Genomic DNA, 19,713 nt, shown 5'->3' with positions numbered 1-19,713 from the left:
TCTCCAATAAATCTGAGCTACATCCTATCGAACTGAACTAATATTCAATTGGGTGAGCAAACAGCCTTCAGGAAAGAGAGAAACCCACATCACAGAGAGACAGAATACATGACAATGAAAGTATCAAGAGAAATTCCAGAACAGGTTACATCTGATTATTTAGAATCAGGACAAGAGATTCTCCCATCACATTCTCCTCTGATCCATTCAAAGCTGCTTCACTCAGCACTCTCTCAATAGTCAGTTATGTTATTTACAAAATTGTAAGTATCCTAACATCCCCATAAAGGGGGACAAAATAGCCCCCTTGCCAGAAGCGGCTTTACCAATAGATGAAACCTGGAATTTAAATGCCAAATAGTCACACTATGTTTGGGATCCATTTAAATTCCCCTTCCAGGTCTTTGACACTTTCATTTCCAGTCATAGCGACTCTGGTATAGGATTAAAGAAATCAAAGCATCATCTCCAAGCACAGACAGCTGAGAATTCCTCCTCACATCACACTTTGAGAAGTGGAGGGGTAGAATGTGATGAAAATAAACTCTGCACAGAGAAGCCAAAATGTAACAGTTCTGGAGTGATGAGGAAGGAGAGAATCTCTGAGTCACTCCATCTCCTTCCAGTGTCACAGAGGCTGAAATGACACTTTTTCCCCCTGCTCCTCTTTATTTAACTATAATATGAAAAATTCCCAATATAACTGCGCTTCAGCACCACCCAGAGCAACGTGAGAACAACTGGCAATGATACAATCTGTATCATTGGTGACTCTAACAATAACTTTGCAATAGGAGGAATGGTATAAATGTGATGCTCCCTGGTTCCTCATAGAAAGGGCACACTCCAACTACTCACGGGATAATTGAGTTGACAGAAAGGACAAATGGGCCCACCTCAAAAGAAGGCAAACTACAAAAGGCATAAATGGGCCACTCATCTGGACAAGCTGAGGGATAACAATACTGCAAACAGTTCAAACAGATTTAAAAAGTTATTATATGGGAATCAGGAAAAGTATTAAAGAAAAAAAATTGATAGCCCTAGAGGTTTTTATAGTGTGAATCTCCCTTGCAGATTCTCTGATGGCTAATATGGGCTGAGTGCCAAGGGAAGGTTTTCCCACACTCACTGCTTTCATAGGGCCTATCCCCAGTGTGGATTCTCTGATGTTTAGAAAGGGCTGAGCTGCTAGTGAAGTTTTTCCCACACTCGTTGCATTCATAGGGCCTCTCCCCTTTGTGGATTCTTTGATGTTCAGAAAGGGCTGAACTCTTAGGGAAGTATTTTTCATGCTCACAGCATTTATAGGGCCTAGACTTTGTGTGGATTCTCTGATGGGTAATAAGATTTGAGCTGTGATTGAAGGTTTTCCCACACTCACGGCATTCATAGGGCCTGTCATCCATGTGGATTCTCTGATGAACAGAAAAAGCTGATATTTGAGTGAAGGTTTTCCCACACTCACTGCATTTGTAGGGCCTGGCCCTGTGTGGATTCTCTGATGTCTAGAAAGGTCTGATCTGTAAGTGAAAATTTTCCCACACTCACGGCATTCATAGGGCCTCTCCCCTGTCAGGATTCTCCTATGAACAGAAAGGGATGATCTGTGAGTGAAGTTTTTCCCACGCTCACAGTATTCATAGGGCCAGTCGCCTGTGTGGATTCTCTCATGATTAAGAAGGGCTGATTAGTCACATACGTTTTTTCCACACTCTGTACATGTATTTTTTCTCTTTCCAATGATGATTTCCTGTTTTGTTGTGGTTTCCTTGAGGTCCTTCTGAGTTCCCTGAGAGGAAATACGTTTACCCATTTTCACCCCCGGCTGGTTTCCTTGCTCTCTTCCTGGGCTGTGCTGAATCTCACAGGATTTTTCCTCCTCATGACTCCTGGACACATTGCTTCTTGATCTTTGCAATAATGCTCTGTGTTTATCCAGTTGCTGAACATTTTTCTGCTGAGAATTCTGCTTCTCTTTCTCACATGCCATTACATCACCTGCTGTGAAAAAGACAGAAACCTCAAACAGGGATGAAAAGTGAAAAGCCAAAACAAACTAAGTGCTGGATGGAGGTCAAATAAAAATCACAAACTGAACTCCCCCATACTCTTCCCCAAAACAGGAGAGAAGAGGGGATCAATTTGGCTTTCAAATCCCATCCAAATTCTCAGGGGGAAGAGAGGAAGATACTGCCTGGTGTCTGCTAGAATCTAAGGGAAGCCATGAGCTATAGTTACCCTGAGGATATGACCCCTGCTGGCAACAATAATGAACTGAGAGACCTCTCAAGGGCTTTGTAGGGCATCCCAGATGTTTCCTTCAGGCACTTACACACTCAGAGTTGGTTTAATGTTTCCTCACCTCTGCAGGGAGATCTCAGGGTCTGTTTTCCCTCTGAACCCTGGAGGTCTGAGACCCATGGCTCTTCCCCTTGTTCCAGCTGGGAGATCACATCAGGTTTGGAAACTGGAAACCCTGCTCAGATGAAAGAAAACAAAAGAGTTGCGTTGATTTCATAAAACTTTGTCATAAAAAACATTCTATTAATTTAACTTTAATACTTAGTGTGACCTGGTGTGCCTGGGCTAGTCCTCACTGAAAATGCCAAGACCAGGGCAGGCTGAAAAAGGGAGAGCAGAGGCTCCCCAAACTTGTGGGTAACACGGAAGTTAAACTCACCGACCAGTCACCAACTGTGCTTCTGATCCCCCACGCTGGTTATCGAGAAACTGAAAAAAGAAATCACACGGCCTCCTTTATTGCATTCCAGTTCTCTGACTCCCAATCAGTACCTATGTCCAGCACAGTGAGAGGTTATTTAAAAACTCTGCTCACATAAAAAAAGTGTTCTTCTGACCCCAGAGTCAGCCACATTACCAGGTCAGTATGGGTTTGGATCTTACTCAAAATACTACGATGCCAGCCAATCCTTGGCATCTAAACTAAAGATTTATAAGCAAGAAAGCATCTAAACTAAAGATTTATTATAAAAGAAAGAAAGAAAAAGGGAATTGTTACATAGGAAAGCAGTCAGACACATTCAGAAATCTATACATCTGGTTCTTAGCATTATTGGTGAGTTTCTGGCTTGAAAGGCTCCCTGGTACACATCCACATTATTCAGTCCTTTGTTCAAGCCTTCAGTTTGTAGAGAAGTTGCTCCAGAGGTAGGAAGGGGGATTGAAGACAAAATAGAGATGATGCAGCTGCCCTTTATATTCCTTTTGCCAAATGGCTTCTACTTCCTGTGTCCCAAACACAAGCTTCACAGCACATGGCATGGAAAAGCCTTGGAGTTCTCAGTACACAGTGTGATACAGCATGGCCAGAGGGCAGCAGGAGAGGGTTAGAAGGGATCCTTATTCCCTGTAGAGGGAAGAAAGTTTGCTATAGATTAACTAGAGCACCTGAAGCCAATTAGAGCACCTGCAGTCAGTCACCTGATAAAGACCCCTGCTCCAATCAGACAGGGAAGGAGTTGGATCAGAAAGGATTGGTACTGGAGCAAAGAACAGTTTGAAGGGAAGCAGAGGAAAGTTTGGAGAAGTGCTGCAGTGGGCTAAGAAGTTCAAGGCCCTAGATAAGGGGCACCTGGTTTGTACAGAGGGAGGGCGGGAAGCCCTCCCACAAGCTGAAGGGTAGGAGTGGGAAGTAGCCCAGGGGAAGGAACCATCAGTTCAAGTGGTTTACCACTATCCTCAGGGCCCCTGGGCTGGGACATGGAGTAGAGGGTGGGCCCAAGTCCCTCCCTCTCCACTCCCCTCCTCTAGGACACAAGTGGGGTACTTAATATTCCAATTCAGGGGCAAGAAATGGTGCCCTGAACGCCCCCCCATCAAAGAAGAGAAAGCACGAGACCCAGCATAATAGTGCCGGCAATTTGCCACAACAGGCATAATCGTGCATGTCTTGCTGATTCAATAGGTGTATCCCCTTAATACTTTCAAAGGGTTTATTGTATGGCTGATGACCCTGGATTGGCCATCGAACAGGCTGGGCAGCGCTGATGCCAATATGTCTGGGGGTGTCACTCAGAAACCCTGGACAAGTCTGGAATACAGATATACCCTACATATCTGTAACTCACAATACAAAGATAGAAACAAGATCATCGTACTTGGAAAATCATAACATTTTCACTGACTCCTTACATGGCATATATAGCACGATTCATTGCAATTTCATCATATTGGTATTTATAATAAAATAATAATAATATAAAGTCTCTCAATTCCATACAGTGTCACTTAATAAACAGGTCAATTCCCAGGACCGGTTCCCCGGGTGTTTGAAGATGCCAAACACCTTGCTTGTGAGGGACTGAAATACCCACATATATGTTGGGAACACACAGACACACACTATGCAAGTCTGTACCCCTATGTTCACTCTTCTAGAAAATTATGATCAGTTTTGTTCATAGTATGTCTCAGGGCTGAATCCCCACTCTGTCACTCCAAGTGCAGAAAGTAGAGGCCTGACAGGATTCTACAAATTAATTTGTGCCACTCTAGACGTGTATTAAACCCCCAAAGTTACAGCTTTTCTCTGACCTTGACTTGGTAAATGCTGCCACCACCCAAATGAAAAAACTCCCAAACCCTTGGACCCAGGAAGGAGCACTTGAGAATTCTTCCCTTTGAGGCACCCTCAAGCCCTTTCACCTCCCCTCCGGGAAAGAGCTGAGAAAGAAAACAAAGGAAACACCGGTCTACAATTTTTGAGAAGTCGTCTGCTTCAGAAATAAAATGTGGTATTTATTATATATTTTGATGTGCTGAATTCAAATATGACAATTAAAACAACTGATTGGCTACTGTTTCTAAGATATTTAAGTTTTTACATTTTATGTCTATGTATATTGTGTAGATAGTAGAGTTTTAATCATAAATTGTAAACCTAGGTCTTTTCATGTGTTTATGGTTGCTTTACATGATAATATTTCACCTGTCCTGTTTATGTAACACTTTAAAAATCAGCAAAAGGATTATATAAATAAAATTTATTATGAAACAAAAGGCAAAAAACTATTATGTACATAGTTTAGTCTTATTCAGTGTCTACTCAGCGCTTCTTGGCTTGTCTCTTGTATTCATTCAATGGAGCATCTCTCGTCACTGTCCAGAAATAGTCTGCAAGCATTGATGGGCTCCATTTGCCCTGTTAGCGTTTCTCCATTGTTGCAATGTCCTGGTGAAATCACTCGCCGTGCTCATTGCTCACTGCTCCGCAGTTTGGTGGAAAAAAAACTAGATGAGAGTGCAAAAAATGTATCTTTAGTGACATGTTGCAACCAAGGCTTTTGTATGCCTTGAGGAGGTTTTCCACCAACAACCTGTAGTTGTCTGCCTTGTTGTTTCTGAGAAAATTTATTGCCACTAACTGGAAGGCTTTCCATGCTGTCTTTTCCTTGCCACGCAGTGCATGGTCAAATGCATCATCTCGAAGAAGTTCACAAATCTGAGGACCAACAAAGACACCTTCCTTTATCTTAGCTTCACTTAACCTTGGAAATTTTCCACGGAGGTACTTGAAAGCTGCTTGTGTTCTGTCAATGGCCTTGACAAAGTTCTTCTTCAGACCCAGCTTGATGTGTAAGGGTGGTAACAAAATCTTCCTTGATTCAACAAGTGGTGGATGCTGAACACTTTTCCTCCCAGGCTCCAATGACTGTTGGAGTGGCCAATCTTTCTTGATGTAGTGGGAATCTCTTGCACGACTATCCCATTCGCAGAGAAAACAGCAGTACTTTGTGTATCCAGTCTGCAGACCAAGCAAGAGAGCAACAACCTTCAAATCACCATAAAGCTGCCACTGATGTTGGTCATAGTTTATGCACCTCAAAAGTTGTTTCATGTTGTCATAGGTTTCCTTCATACGGACTGCATGACCAACTAGAATTGATGGCAAAAAATTGCCATTATGCAGCAAAACAGCTTTAAGACTCGTCTTCGATGAATCAATGAACAGTCTCCACTCATCTGGATCGTGAACGATGTTGAGGGCTGCCATCACACCACCGATGTTATTGCAGGCTACAAGATCACCTTCCATGAAGAGGAATGGGACAAGATCTTTTTGACGGTCACGGAACATGGAAACCCAACATCACCTGCCAGGAGATTCCACTGCTGTAGTCTGGAGCCCAACAGCTAGACTAGAGCCAATCAACAATTTTAAGCATCATTTTTGTTCTCAGTGACCCAGAATTAGTAAAGTTTGACTACATTTATTTCAGAAGCATTTTGGCTGTAGAGCAGTGAAATTAGCTGTGGCTACCAGCTAACCAAACAACACACAAAAACTTCTTAGGACACCAAAAATCCAATCCTGTTCTTAAAAGAGGTAAATTTTATTAAAATTGAAAAGGAAAACAATACATCTAGAACTTAGGCTTTTGCTAGATCTTAAAAGAAACAATTTTTGTAAGCACCCAAAATAGCTTTCTCGGGGTTTCAGCTTAAAGCTTACAAGCAAACAAAAGCATCTGGGATAGCACAGAGGAGATCCAAAAGCCAAAATAAAAAATAAACCTGATTGTGTCTGTCTAAACATTCTCTAGCGAAATCATTTCTTCTAGGTATGGAAGATGAATTTTCATACCTGCTTCAAGCCTTACACAGCATTGCTACTCCATGTCACCTTCTCCGGAGAACAGCAGACAAAGGGAAAGTTACTTTCCCATTTAAAAATGTTCTAGCCTTTCCATTGGCTCTTTTGGTCAGGTGCCCAATACTTTTTATTTTTTTAAACCCTGTTGGCTTGTTAACCCTTTAGAGGTAAAGCAAGCAGAGAACTCGCACCAACAGGGATTTTAGAGCCAACTGGCTGGCTGGGTGTTTATAAAAGGGAGATCCCTCCCCTCCCCTTCATTTATCACTGTATGGTTTGTGAGGTATCATTTGAAAAGACATAATCTACTGAATATCTTCCTGTTAAACTGTGTAGCAACATTGTATGTAAAGTTATGAGATTTTATGGTATGATACTACTGAAAAAGTTGCAACCCTAACCCTAAGTTCCTCAGAGACAGCAAGGCGAACAGCTGGTCAAACAGCCATTCTCCACTAGGGGGAAGGTGTGAAGATGACATTTACATTCCATCATAGGGACACTTGAAGCTCGTATCTATGACAGCCTGTCACCATGACTCAGCTGGGAACTGAATTTGTTTCTAGTACAAAGGACTGAATTATAAAAAGAGGTGAGGAAAATGCATAAGACTCTCTCTCTCTCCCCTTTCCCTCTGCTCATGACAACTCCTGAAGAACTGAATGTGGGCAGCAGGGGCAAGTTAAGGAGAGTCCTTGCTGAAAGGAAAACCAGCCTGTTTCAGAAGACAGTGAGAGAAAACATTTGTTTTAAATGCATTTTAGCTTGTTAAGTTAAACATTAGTTTGTGTTTTATCTTGCATTTCTTTTGTAAACAATTCTGATTTTTATGCCTCATTACTTGCAGTCACTTAAAATCTTTTTTTTCAGTAGTTAATAATCTTGTTTCCTTTTTTTATCTAATCGGTGTGTTTGGATTAAAGTGTGTTGGAAACTCCATTTGGAATAACAAGGCTGGTGCATGGCATTTTCCACTGATGAAACAACAGACTTCATATGAGCTCCCATTGTTCAGCAGTGCGCTGGACAGTGCAAGATGCACATTTCTGGGGGAAGTCTGGGAGCAGAGAATTTTCTGGGGCTCCCCTGTGGGGTACTGTAATTTGTGAGTCACTGACTGCACTCAAAACTGTGTAGCTGGGAGCGAGTTACATGCTGGAGACTGCGTGTGAACTGCCCAGGAGTGGCTGCTCTCACAGTAGAGCAGTGTAAAAGTCACCCCAGCTTGGGGAACTGAGGGGACAGAGCTGTTCAACAGTCCAGATTGCACTGTGCTTAATGTCACAGACACTCAATTTCAAAGAGTCTCCTTAAACACACAGAAAGTAAATCCACGTCCCAGAAATCAAAGTCTCCCTGGCACTGCTTCTTGCTGACAGATGAGTCCAGAGACAAAAAGAAAGTCCTGGGGAAGCTGGAAGCATAAGCGTGGGGTACAGTGGAGAAAGGGAACAGAAAGGGCAGGGATATCACTGAATGCAGGATCTCAGCAGTGCTAGATGTCAGGGTAGCACATAGTGCAGCCCATTGGAAAACATAATCCCAAATATACATATAAAATGATGGGGTCTAAATTATTTATTTCCATTGATTTATATAAGGGCAATAAGATATTCTCTGTATTACTGTCTATCCCTTTTTAAATAATTCCTAACATCCTGTTTGTTTTTTTGACTTCCGCTGCACACTGCTGGATGTCTTCAGAGAACTATCCACAATGACAAAAAGATCTTTTTCCTGATTAGCCTAATTTTGCCCCCATCATATTGTATGTATAGTTGGGGTTATTTTTTCCAGTGTGCATTACTTTACATTTATACACATTTGCCATTTTGTTGCCCAGTCACTTAGTTTTGTGAGATCTTTTTGAAGTTCTTCACAGTTTGCTTTGGTCTTAACTATCTTGAGCAGTTTAGTATTGTGACATTATTAATATAACCTGGAACCAAATAGAACATCATTGCAACCATGGTCCTGTAGTGGCACCAAATCTTATGTAAAGGGGGTCATATAAGCTGTCCAAGACCAGGTTATGAGTTGTTGGTTATAATTATGGTGTCTATATGTATGTATCATTTTGTAGTTGAAGTTGTAAGTATTGGCTCTATACTGTCTGTATTTCAAACTTATGCTGTGCTTCTGGGAGACATCCCAGACAAGTTGGTGTTTGCTCTGCCTAGCATGCTTGATGGCCCATTAAGGACCATCATCTATTCAAATGACTCACTGAGAGAAGGCAGATATGCCTTATAACTCAGCAAAGAATGCAGGGACTTGCCCATGTGACTCCAGACTCCATTTTGCTGTAATTTTCCACAGTAAGAACAAAGAAGTGTTCTTACACCTGGAAAAGCCTATAAAAGGCTGATGCCTCATCTCCATCTTGTTTTCAATCCTGCTTCTTACCTCTGGAGGAACCTTGCTACAAAGTGAAGCTCCGAACAAAGGACTGACTGACCCATGCCAGAGGGGGATGTACTCCAGAGACTTGATTTGAACCTACAGTGTATTCCATCACTGCTACAAGCCTGAACTAAGAACTTTGCCATTACTGCATGTAATTGATTCCATTTAACCAATTCTAGCTCTCCTCTCTATCTTTTTCCTTTTATGAATAAAACTTTAGATTTTAGATTCTAAAGGATTGGCAACAACGTCATTTGTGGGTAAGATCTGATGTGTATATTGACCTGGGTCTGGGGCTTGATTCTTTGGGATCGAGAGAACCTTTTTCTTTTATTGGGGTGTTGGTTTTCATAACCATTCATCCCCAGGACGAGTGCACTGGCGGTGATACTGGAAGACTGGAGTGTCTAAGGGAATTGCTTGTGTGACTTGTGGTTAACCAGTGGGGTGAAACCAAAGTCCTCTTTCTCTGGCTAGTTTGGTTTGCCTTAGAGGTGGAAAAATCCCAGCTTTGGGCTGTGACTGCCCTGTTTTAAGTGATTTGTCACTCTCAATTGAGTCCCACCAGAACCGCATCATCACAAGTATCATCTACAAACTTTTCCCCCTCACTATTTACCCCTTTCTCCAGATCATTTATGAATAAGTTGAATAGGATTGGTCTTAGGACTGACCCTTGGGGAACACCACTAGTTACTCCTCTCCGTTCTGAAAATTTACCATTTATTCCTACCCTTTGTTCCCTGTCTTTTAACCAGTTCTCAATCCATGAAAAGATCTTCCCTCTTATCCCATGATAATATAATTTATGTAAGAGCCTTTGGCGAGGGACCTTGTCAAAGGCTTTCTGGAAATCTAAGTACACTATGTCCACATGTTTGTTGACTCCTTCAAAGAACTCTAATAGATTAGTAAGACACGATTTCCCTTTACAGAAACCATGTTGACTTTTGCTCAACAATTTTTGTTCTTCTACGTGCCTAACAATAGTATTCTTTACTATTGTTTCAACTAATTTGCCTGGTACAGACGTTAGACTTACCAGTCTGTAACTGCCAGGATCGCCTCTAGAGCCCTTTTTAAATATTGGCGTTACATTAGCTATCTTCCAGTCATTGGGTACAGAAGCCGATTTAAAGACAGGTTACAAACCATAGCTAATAGTTCCCCAATTTCACATTTGAGTTCCTTCAGAACTCTTGGGTAAATACCATCTGGTTCCGGAGACTTGTTTCAGTTAAGTTTATTAATTAGTTCCAAAACTCCTCTACTGACACTTCAATCTGTGGCAGTTCCTCAGATTTGTCACCCACAAAAGATTTGGGAATCTTGCCAACATCCTCAGCCAGGAAGACTGAAGCAAAGAATGCATTTAGTTTCTCCGCAATGACTTTATAGTCTTTAAGGGCTCCTTTTGCATCTCGATCATCCAGGGGCCCCACTGGTTGTTTAGCAGGCTTCCTGCTTTTGATGTACTTAAACATTTTGTTATTACCTTTTGAGTTTTTGGCTAGCCCTTTCTTCAAACTCCTCTTTGGCTTTTCTTATTACATTTTTACACTTAATTTGGCAGTGCTTATGCTCCCTTCTATTTATCTCACTAGGATTTGACTTCCACTTTTTAAAAGATGCCTTTTTATCTCTCACTGCTTCTCTTACATGGCCGTTAAGCTACAGTGACTCTTTTTTAGCTCTTTTGCTGTGTTTTTTAATTTGGAGGATACATTTAAGTTGGGCCTCTAATATTGTGTCTTTGAAAAGTGTCCTTGCAGCGTGCAGGGATTTCACTCTAGTCACTGTACCTTTTAATTTCTGTTTAACTAACTCTCTCATTTTTGCATAGTTCCCCTTCCTGAAATTAAATGCCAGTGTTGAGCTGTTGAGGTGTTCTTCCCACCACAGGAATGTTAAATGTTGTTATATTATGGTCCTGTTATAGTTAGCCCTTGGACTAGATCCTGCACTCCACTCAGGACTAAATCGAGAGTTGCTTCTCCCCTTGTGGGTTCTTGTACCAGCTGCTCCAAGAAACAGTCATTTAAAGTATCCAGAAATTTTGTCTCTGCATTTTGCCCTGAGGTGACATGTACTCAGTCAATCTGGGGATTATTGAAATCTCCCATTATTATGGATTTCTTTATTTTGATAGTCTCTTTAATCTCCCTTCACATTTCAGTCTCACTATCACTGTCTTTGACAGGTGGTCGATGATAAATCCATATCGTTATATTCTTATTAGAGCATGGAATTACTATCCATAGAGATTCTATGGAACATGCGGTTTCATTTAAGATTTTTACTTCATTTGAGTACATTTTCTTTAACATACAGTGCCACTCCCCCTCTCCCCGCAAGTATGACCTGCTCTGTCCTTCCGATATATTTTGTACCCTGGAATGATTGTGTCCCATTGATTGTCCTTACTCCACCAGGTTTCTGTGATGCCTATTATGTCAAAAACCTCCTTTAACACGAAGCACTCTAATTCACCCATCTTATTATTTAGACTTCTAGCATTTGTGTACAAGCACTTTAAAAACTTGTCACTCTTTATTTGTCTGCCCTTTTCTGATGTGTCAGATTTTTGTGTGTGTGAATGCTTCTCGTCTGATCTGGCCCCTACTTTATCCTCTTCCAGCCTCTCTTCCTGACTAAAACTAGAAAAATCTCTATCACTAGATTCTTCTCTAATACAAGTCTCTGTCCCATCCACGAGTTCCTCTGCAGCCATTGGCTTTCCCTCCATCTCTTAGTTTAAAAACTGCTCTGCAACCTTTTTAATGTTAAGTGCCAGCAGTCTGATTCCACTTTGGTTTAGGTGGAGCCCTTCCTTCCTGTATAGGCTCCCCCATCCACAAAGTTTCCCCAGTTCCTAATAAATCTAAACCCCTCCTCTCTACACCATCATCTCATCCACGCATTGAGACTCTGAAGCTCTGCCTGCGTACCTGGCCCTGCGCATGGAACTGGAAGCATTTCTGAGAATGCTGTCATAGAGGTCCCAGATTTCAGTCTCTTTCTCGCAGACTAAATTTGGCCTCCAGGACATCTCACCTACCGTTCCTTATGTCATTGGTGCCTACATGTACCACGACCACCGGCTCCTCCACAGCACTACACATAAATCTATCTAGATGCCTCGAGAAATCAGCAACCTTTGTACCAAGCAGGCAAGTCACCATACGGTTCTCCTGGTCATCACAAACCCAGCTATCGTTGTTTCTAATGATCAAATCTCCCATTACTAACAGCTGCCTTTTCTTAATGACTGCAGTTCCCTCCCTTAAGAGGTAACTTCAGTGCAAGAGGTTACTCCAACACGATCTGGAAGGAGGGTCCCAATTATGGGAAGCTTTCCCTCTGCTCCCATTGACTGCTCTCCTTCCGTGGGCCTTTCATCCTCCTCAACAGCGCAGTGGCTTTCTGACCAGAGGTGGGAGAAATCTACAGTGTCTCAGAAAGCCTCATCGACATACTTCTCTACCTCCCTTAGCATCTCCAGTTCCACCACCCGGGCCTCCAAAGCCTCCATGTGGTCTCTGCGGGCCAGGAGCTCCTTGCACTGAATGCACACATACGCCACCCACCCACAAGGCAGGTAATCATACATGCTACATTGAGTGCAATAAACAGGATAACCCCACTCTGCTGCTGGGCTTCTGCCTGCAGTCTCTCTTACAGCCACCTAGGTTAACAACAGGGTTTTTGTTTCAACCAAGAAGTTTGTATTATAGCTTAAATGTTTTAAAGAATGGCAAGAGTATCTCGCCCCCTTTCCACTCCCCTTCCAAACTCCCTCACGAAACTCCCCGTTAGCAGCCCTGTTCACAAAGCTTCCTGGTCGCTTGCTCACTGCTTTACAAAGCACTCCCCTATCACATACTCCCCTACCCCCAGCCCCTGCTGTGAGACACAGAGGGTAGGGGTCTGGGAGCACCCCCAGGACCCCAGCCCACACCCCCAGCCCCCAGACCTGAGTCCTGCACCCCTTCCCACATATCGAGCCCTCACACCCCATGCTCTGACTCCTGCACCCCCTCACACATCCTCACCCTAACCCTGAGCACCAAATATGGGAGCTCCTGCACAGACACACCCACATTGCCATTTGAATCCCTCACACCAAATGGGAGCTGCCCAGGTAAGCACTCCACACCCAAATGTCCTGCCCCAAACCTGAGCCCCCTCCTGCATCTTAAAACCTGGCCAGACTCTGCAGCCCAATCTCCAGCCTGCTCCTGCACTCTAACTCCTTCCCAGACCCTGCACCCTCTGCCCTGACTCCTGCACCCTGAACACCCTGCCCTCACTGACTCCTGCACCCCCCCACACCCCCAGCCCTTACTCCTTCACCCCTCACAAACATACCCCAGTTCCCTACCCTCCCTGATTCCTGCAACCACCCATACCACCTTCCCTCCCCCACCCCAGCCCCCTGCTCTTCACACACACCCAGCCCTGACTCCTGCCCCCTCCATCCCCACCTGCATTGCTTGCATGAAACAAGAGCTGCTCCAGGTAAGAGATCCACAACCCAACCACCTGCCCCAGCCCTGAGCCCCCTCCCACACCCTAACTCCTGGCCACACCCTGCACTCCAATGTTTTTAATTTTTTTTTAATAATAAATTAAAAAGCACTTTACAATAGTTAGCAAGCAGTACAAGCAATATTTGGAAAGATCATTAAGTGGTGCACCAAGACTCTCAGCGATTTTCAAGTGGTCTGTGGAAAAATCAGTTAGAGTACAAAAACAATCAAGGTACCTCATTATATTTTCATTTACTTACAGGAGGAGGATGAAGCAAAAAGTGAATGAAAAATGGGGGTTGGGGAAGATAAGAGAATGTTCTTTTTCTTGCCTGGGTCCCAAGGAGGGACCCCAAAAATGAAGCTGAGCACAGGGCCCCACTAATGCTAAATCCACCACTGAGCTTCCTTCTCTGGATACCCCCAGCCAGCATTCAAGGATGCACGGACTGTCTGTGTGATAGGTAACTCTGGACTACCAGCTCTGACTCCAGCAGGCTGCTTGTTACACCCCAAGCACATTCAGGTCTGGGTGGAGAAGGCTCAGGGTTTGAGAGGTCAGGGGTAGGAAGCTTCTGCTGGTTATGCCGCACCTAACCCTCAGTTTTACTTGAGCAAACAGGAGATATTTGAAACTGTGCGATACGGCTCCTGTGCTCTGTTCCCAAAGTATTCTGCAGCAGGGGAGGGTCTCTGGCAGTGTGTGTGTCACTGGCATATTGGCGTGATGCTGAAACAGGGCAGACTAGAGGTGGCATTGGGGGCTGGCATGAACCATCTCTCTTCTTTTCCTCTTCAAAGAACAGACGGTACAGTAACCCTTACCCAGCGAGGTCACATTCTCATAGTTCTCCTGCATGACATCCCTGTAGAGGGCTGAGTGGGGTCTAGCAGAGCCCACTCTTCACTGGTGAAATACACAGCAACCTCCTCGAAGGTCACCAGCCCCTGAAAGAGCAAGAGTCCAACACTCAGTACCTGCAGCCCCACTCACAGCCCCTCTATACATGGGGGAACAGGAGCCAAACAGAAACTCTGGGAGGATTGGAGTCAGAGTCCCACCCCCACCCTGCTCAGAGCATCCAGGAAACACCAGGGGGAGGGGACGAAGAGAGAGCCCCTCCTCTCTCCCAGCAGAGCCATCACACACCTACTAGCCACAGACTGATTCAGGAGATGGAGCCCCTAGCAGGGTCCAGTGACAGCTCCCTTGTAGGAAGCCCAACAACCTCCCCATTCTGAAGAGCTGGATGTGAAGGGAGGGGAATCTCCCCTAAGCCTCACTGGCGGGTTCCCCCTTCATATCTCACAGCAGCCGCTGGTTAGTCAGGTCGGGCTCCAGCACTAGGAGAGTGGTCAGTTTTCCCAGCCCCATGGAGCTGGGTTATTTTCTGCTCCACAAACTAGAGCATTTTCACTACCGAACCGCATGGGTCTGTTCCTAGAATCTAGGCCACTTATTAACTAACTCCCAGCAGGTTTAGCACACCCCTGTCCTCCTCTCTTTCTCCACCCTGTGCATTTCCTGCAAACCAGACTGTGCAAACCTTCCCATCTCCAGTGTATTTGCTGTCCCTCTCCCTCCTGGAGGAACCCACTAGCAACCCTCTGATAATCCCTACCTGTAGTGGCTCCTCTGCAGCCATTTCTCTCCCCTGTCCAACGAGAGGACGGGATGAACTGGAGCGAAACATGGACGTTATTCCGCAGCCTGGCAGGGTGAGAAGGGCAGTTGTGAAGATTTCAGAACAGGCTTTAATTCATTTCACAGCATGATTCCCCCAGGCCCGTTCGCTGCAGACTGACACCCTAGAGTCTGCCATGCTGAGAAAGGCTTGATCTCTGTGTACAGTGTAGACCTGGTCCTTCCTGCCAGGCTAAGCCCACAGAGACATGTTTAACCTCCCTTCTCCCTCCCCCCATCCCATAACAAAGTCTCTGAACACAAGGCTAGAAAAAAGCAGAACCAAAGGAGTCACTGTGGGGGATTCCCTCAAACACTGACCCCACGGCAGCAACACCCCAGCAGGGGGAATATGGAGTCAGGAACTGGATTTTCCTCAGTCTGATTCTCATCTTTTCTACAGGAAAGTGACTCTATCCAGGGTTCAGTAATACATCTTTCTGGGCAGATTAGAGATCTGGAAATCTCTCTCCAAACTCTTCTCTCCCATTGCCCCTTTCAATCTCTCTCTCTCTCTCCTTTTCCCATCCCCTCTCCCTGCCCGTCTGGCAGGAAAGTCCCATTCCTGGGTAGTTTGCTCACCCATGGCTAGATTTTATCCTGCAATTGCTAATGGGATGAGAAATGAGGAGGGTCTGTTTGTGCAGAGTCATTTTAAGGCCAGACCCCAGCATTTTCCCTTTGTTCCTTTCAGTTACTTGGAATGTCTGGCTCAGAATTTAGTATTAACAGGGCCCAGGGCTGCCCTACGGGGCTAGGACCAGATGAAGAAAGTCATCCCCTGGGCCGGGCAGAAAAGAAGCTTTAATTAAGGTCACTTCCCAGCACAGAACCCCACTGGGGGAGCAGCAGCTGCCAAGCCTGGTCTCCCAGATCACAATGGAGGCTGCAGCATCTGATCCAGGAAGCTGAACCCCAATATCCTGAGCAGAGAGGGTCAGAGCATTTGAGCAGCTTCCCTCCTTTAGCTCTCTGGGGAGATCAGCTAATGAGAGCCCCTCCTCACGGGGAGAATTGCTGATCTCATTTGCCCCACTGTCCATCTGGAGTCACTCCTTGTCTTTCCATACAGTGACTCTGGATTAACATTGGTCTCAGTGAAACCAGATTTCAGAAATGAGTCCAGAATGCTGTGAAAGAGATCATCGTGTGGCAGTGCTGACCCCCTTCCCACCTCCCTCACTGCCCAGATCGAGAACAAGGACTGGGGGCATAAATTTTCCAAACGGAACCAAAAGTTCCCGTAGTTTTCAAAAGAGGAGAAAAGCAAAATCTGTAATTTCACACTCACAGTGTTTGATAAGTGGATAGAAAGTTATCACAGTGACATGGCATGTGACTGGGGAATGCCGGCAGGGCTTGGAGCCAGGACTCTGGCACAAGTTGATCAGAGAGAAGGATCATGGTTAGTAGAAGTTCCCAGATACCCTGCAAAGCCCCACCAGCCAGGGAATCCCCACCAGACCATGACTGTCAGGTTGGGAATCCCAAAGGGTTCCCCCCACCAAAAGTCCCCAGCAGCCAGGGACCCACCCACTGGGAACTCAGTTCCTCACTGCCTGCCTAGGACTCCCCCCAAGCAGGATCTGCCCTGCCATTTGTCTGGGACCTCCTTCTCCATCTAACAGGACCCCGTGATGCTTTACAGTGGGACCCCTCACTCTGCTTCCCTGGCATCCCCTGACCTAGTTCCAGGGATCCCCTCCCCCAGCTCTGTGCATTGGACATGGCAACGATCCCAGGAGCCAGCAGGGGAAGCCCAGTCAGAGCCCCTGGCACAGCATCAGTCTTTCTCTAACCCCCTGCCCCGCCTCCCCAAGAGACACCCACCCCTGCTGTTCTGCAGCCAACAGGATCCCAGCAATACCCACCTTCAGGACCCATAGCCTCAGGGTTGGGAACATCAGAACCGCCCCCCAAAACCCCAAACCTCCAGAACCCACCAACCTGAGTAGGGTACCCGTTGTCCAGCCATCCAAACACCTCCCCCGACCACAACGCCCCTTCAGCTGCAATTTCCCCACACAGCCCCACCTCCACCCCCCACCCAGCAACACTGTTACCTCACAGTGCCTGATAAGTGGCTAGAAAGTTATCACCGCCCCCTGCTGGCCAGTCACACAGGCACAGGGAGCCCTGGGGGATGTCTCTTGAACAGGAGAATGGAAGGCCTGGAGGGTAAGAAATGTCCATGCCCTGTCACTAGCAAATAATGGCCACCATGGATCCACCCCAGAGGTGGCTGCATCTTAGCACGGTGGGAATCAACCCCTCACAGAGACCATTTGCCATGAGGTTTGGGATACTTCTGGATCTATGCTGCACTCAGAGCAACCTCCTTATCCCAGGCCAGCTGGAGAAAAGGGTCCAGCCAACTCTCCCGTTACCAGCTGGGAACCACTGATCCCCAAACATACGGAGGCCTCTGGCTTTGAGGGGTATTAAATATGTGGCTGGTCTCTTTCATCAGCAAACATTTTAACAGAGATAAGGGGGGGAAGAAATGATTTTCAAAGGAGCGGGGAAAGACGATCACTGGGAAATTTAACCCCCTGCAACCTCCAGGATGGAGACGGACTCAGAGCAACAGGCTCCCTCCAAAGAAAGAGAAGTTGTTGGGATTGAGAAACATGGGGAACAGCCCCAAACATGAAAGGATTTTTAATTGACATTTGATAATAACAGAAATGAAAGAGAAAGGCTGGAAATCAGAGGGATTTTACATCAGTTGTTGATAGGAGGTAAAATCTGAGTGTTTCACATCAATATTTGATAAATGAATAAAGAGGAAATGGGCACCATTTGCAAACATTTTATATGTATGTTCAAGAATCCGAGAAAAGGTGTAAATCTGAGATTTTCTTTTTATGTTATAATTAGAGAGATGGGAAAATCTCAGGGCATATTCAATTAGAAATAGAGAACTAGAGAGAAGTGGGACAAACGTTTATTTATTTTATTTTATTTTATTTTATTTTATTTTACTGAAGGCAACAGGGGCCCAGTCATACAAGGAGGAAATTGGGTAGCTAGACCCTGGTGGCAAAAGCCAGGGACTTGGTGCCCAGCAGCGCAACAGAATGCAATGGACAGAGCCACCCTCACCTTGAAGCTCCAGCTCATTGAACCACATCTTCAGTCGCTGATGGCCAATGAGAGACTGACATCGTTTGCTATTTTAGCACTTGAAAATGCCGTTGGCCAATCTTTGGATCTCTTTAGTGCTGTGCTTCAGTTCATGGGGGAAAGGCAAGAGAAGCAACCTTTCAACTAAAGGCCTGGGGTTAACATCTTAACGCTGTCTCCTACTGTAACACTATTTAATACTGGCCCACCCTGTGCTGGTGACAGTTCCATTTCTAGGTGTTAGCACATTTCAGTTACTGTCAAAATTAAAAAGTTTCTATATGCTTGGAGGAAATGAATTTGTTTTATTTGCTTATATATGGCATGAATAAATACAGGTTTACAGATCATAGACTGCAAATTTATCATCTTATATGACAGAGAAAATCATGCATTGAAATTGTGCATCGAAATCATGAACTGAGCTACAAATGCAATGAAAAAAGATATTCAAAAGTTTAACATATCGGGGGGGGGGGGGGCAAGCACCAAAGACACATCTTGCCTGGGATGTCACTTAGTCTAGGGCAGACCCTGCCAGGGAGAACAGGAGTTAGTGTCACATGCCTATTTTCAGGCTGTAATCTGTGGGCACCCTGCTCTGGGGGAGGAATTGCGGTAGCCCAGACTCAGGGCTGGAACAGGCCCCTGATTGAGGGGGTGGCTGCATGGTTTACAGCGCTCTGATGTCTCAGAAAATGTGTCTCTCCCAAAGCCTCAGATCTGCGTCCCCAGAAGGCTCCTGCGCTGCCTCCGCTCCTTTCACATTCTACAGCAAGGAGCAGCAGCAAGGGTCAGGGATGAGCGATAGGCACTAGGTGGGTGGCAGAGACTTCAGGAGCCCAGAGTGTTTGCCTGTCTGGGACATTTTTGCTGAGACCTCAGGGACACATTGTGATGCAGAATCCCAGGCATCTGTATGAAAGGAGCATAGGGACTTAAGAGCAGCCATAGAGGGTCAGACTGGGTCCATCTCGCCCAGTGTCCTGTCTTCTCATAGCGGTCAAAGCCAGGTGCCCCAGAGGAAATGAACAGAATAGGTAATCATCAAGTGATCTATCCCCTGTCACCTGCTCCTAGCAAACAGAGACTAGGACACCTTCCCTGCCCATCCTGGCTCACAGCATGTCCTCCATGAATCAATTTAGCTCTTTTTTTGAACCCTGTTATAGTCTTGGCCTTCACAACATCCTCTGGCAAGGAGTTCCACAGATTGACTGTGCATTGTGTGAAAAAATACTTCCTTTTGTTTGTTTTAAACGTGCTGCCTATTAATTCCATTTGGTGACCCCTAGCTCTTGTATTATGAGAAGGAATAAGTAACACTTCCTTCTTTACTTTCTCCACACCAG

The 19,713-nt window shown here is 45.2% G+C and overlaps 1 long non-coding RNA gene across 1 annotated transcript in view; it reads right to left on the bottom strand.

Annotated features, from left to right (window-relative positions):
• Positions 1–2,397: 2,397 nt before the first annotated feature.
• The window catches only part of LOC127034724 (uncharacterized), a 170,999-nt gene continuing 153,683 nt past the window's right edge, over positions 2,398–19,713 (bottom strand). The window contains exons 2-4 of the long non-coding RNA XR_007769472.1: positions 15,174–15,262; positions 14,377–14,499; positions 2,398–2,479 (exon numbers count right to left, since the gene is read on the bottom strand). This is a non-coding gene — a long non-coding RNA (uncharacterized LOC127034724). The remainder of the gene's footprint in view (positions 2,480–14,376; positions 14,500–15,173; positions 15,263–19,713) is intronic.

Source organism: Gopherus flavomarginatus, chromosome 15 (genome assembly GCF_025201925.1).
Source record: "Gopherus flavomarginatus isolate rGopFla2 chromosome 15, rGopFla2.mat.asm, whole genome shotgun sequence".
NCBI lineage: Eukaryota > Metazoa > Chordata > Testudines > Testudinidae > Gopherus > Gopherus flavomarginatus.
This window is presented reverse-complemented; position numbering and strand designations above follow the sequence as displayed.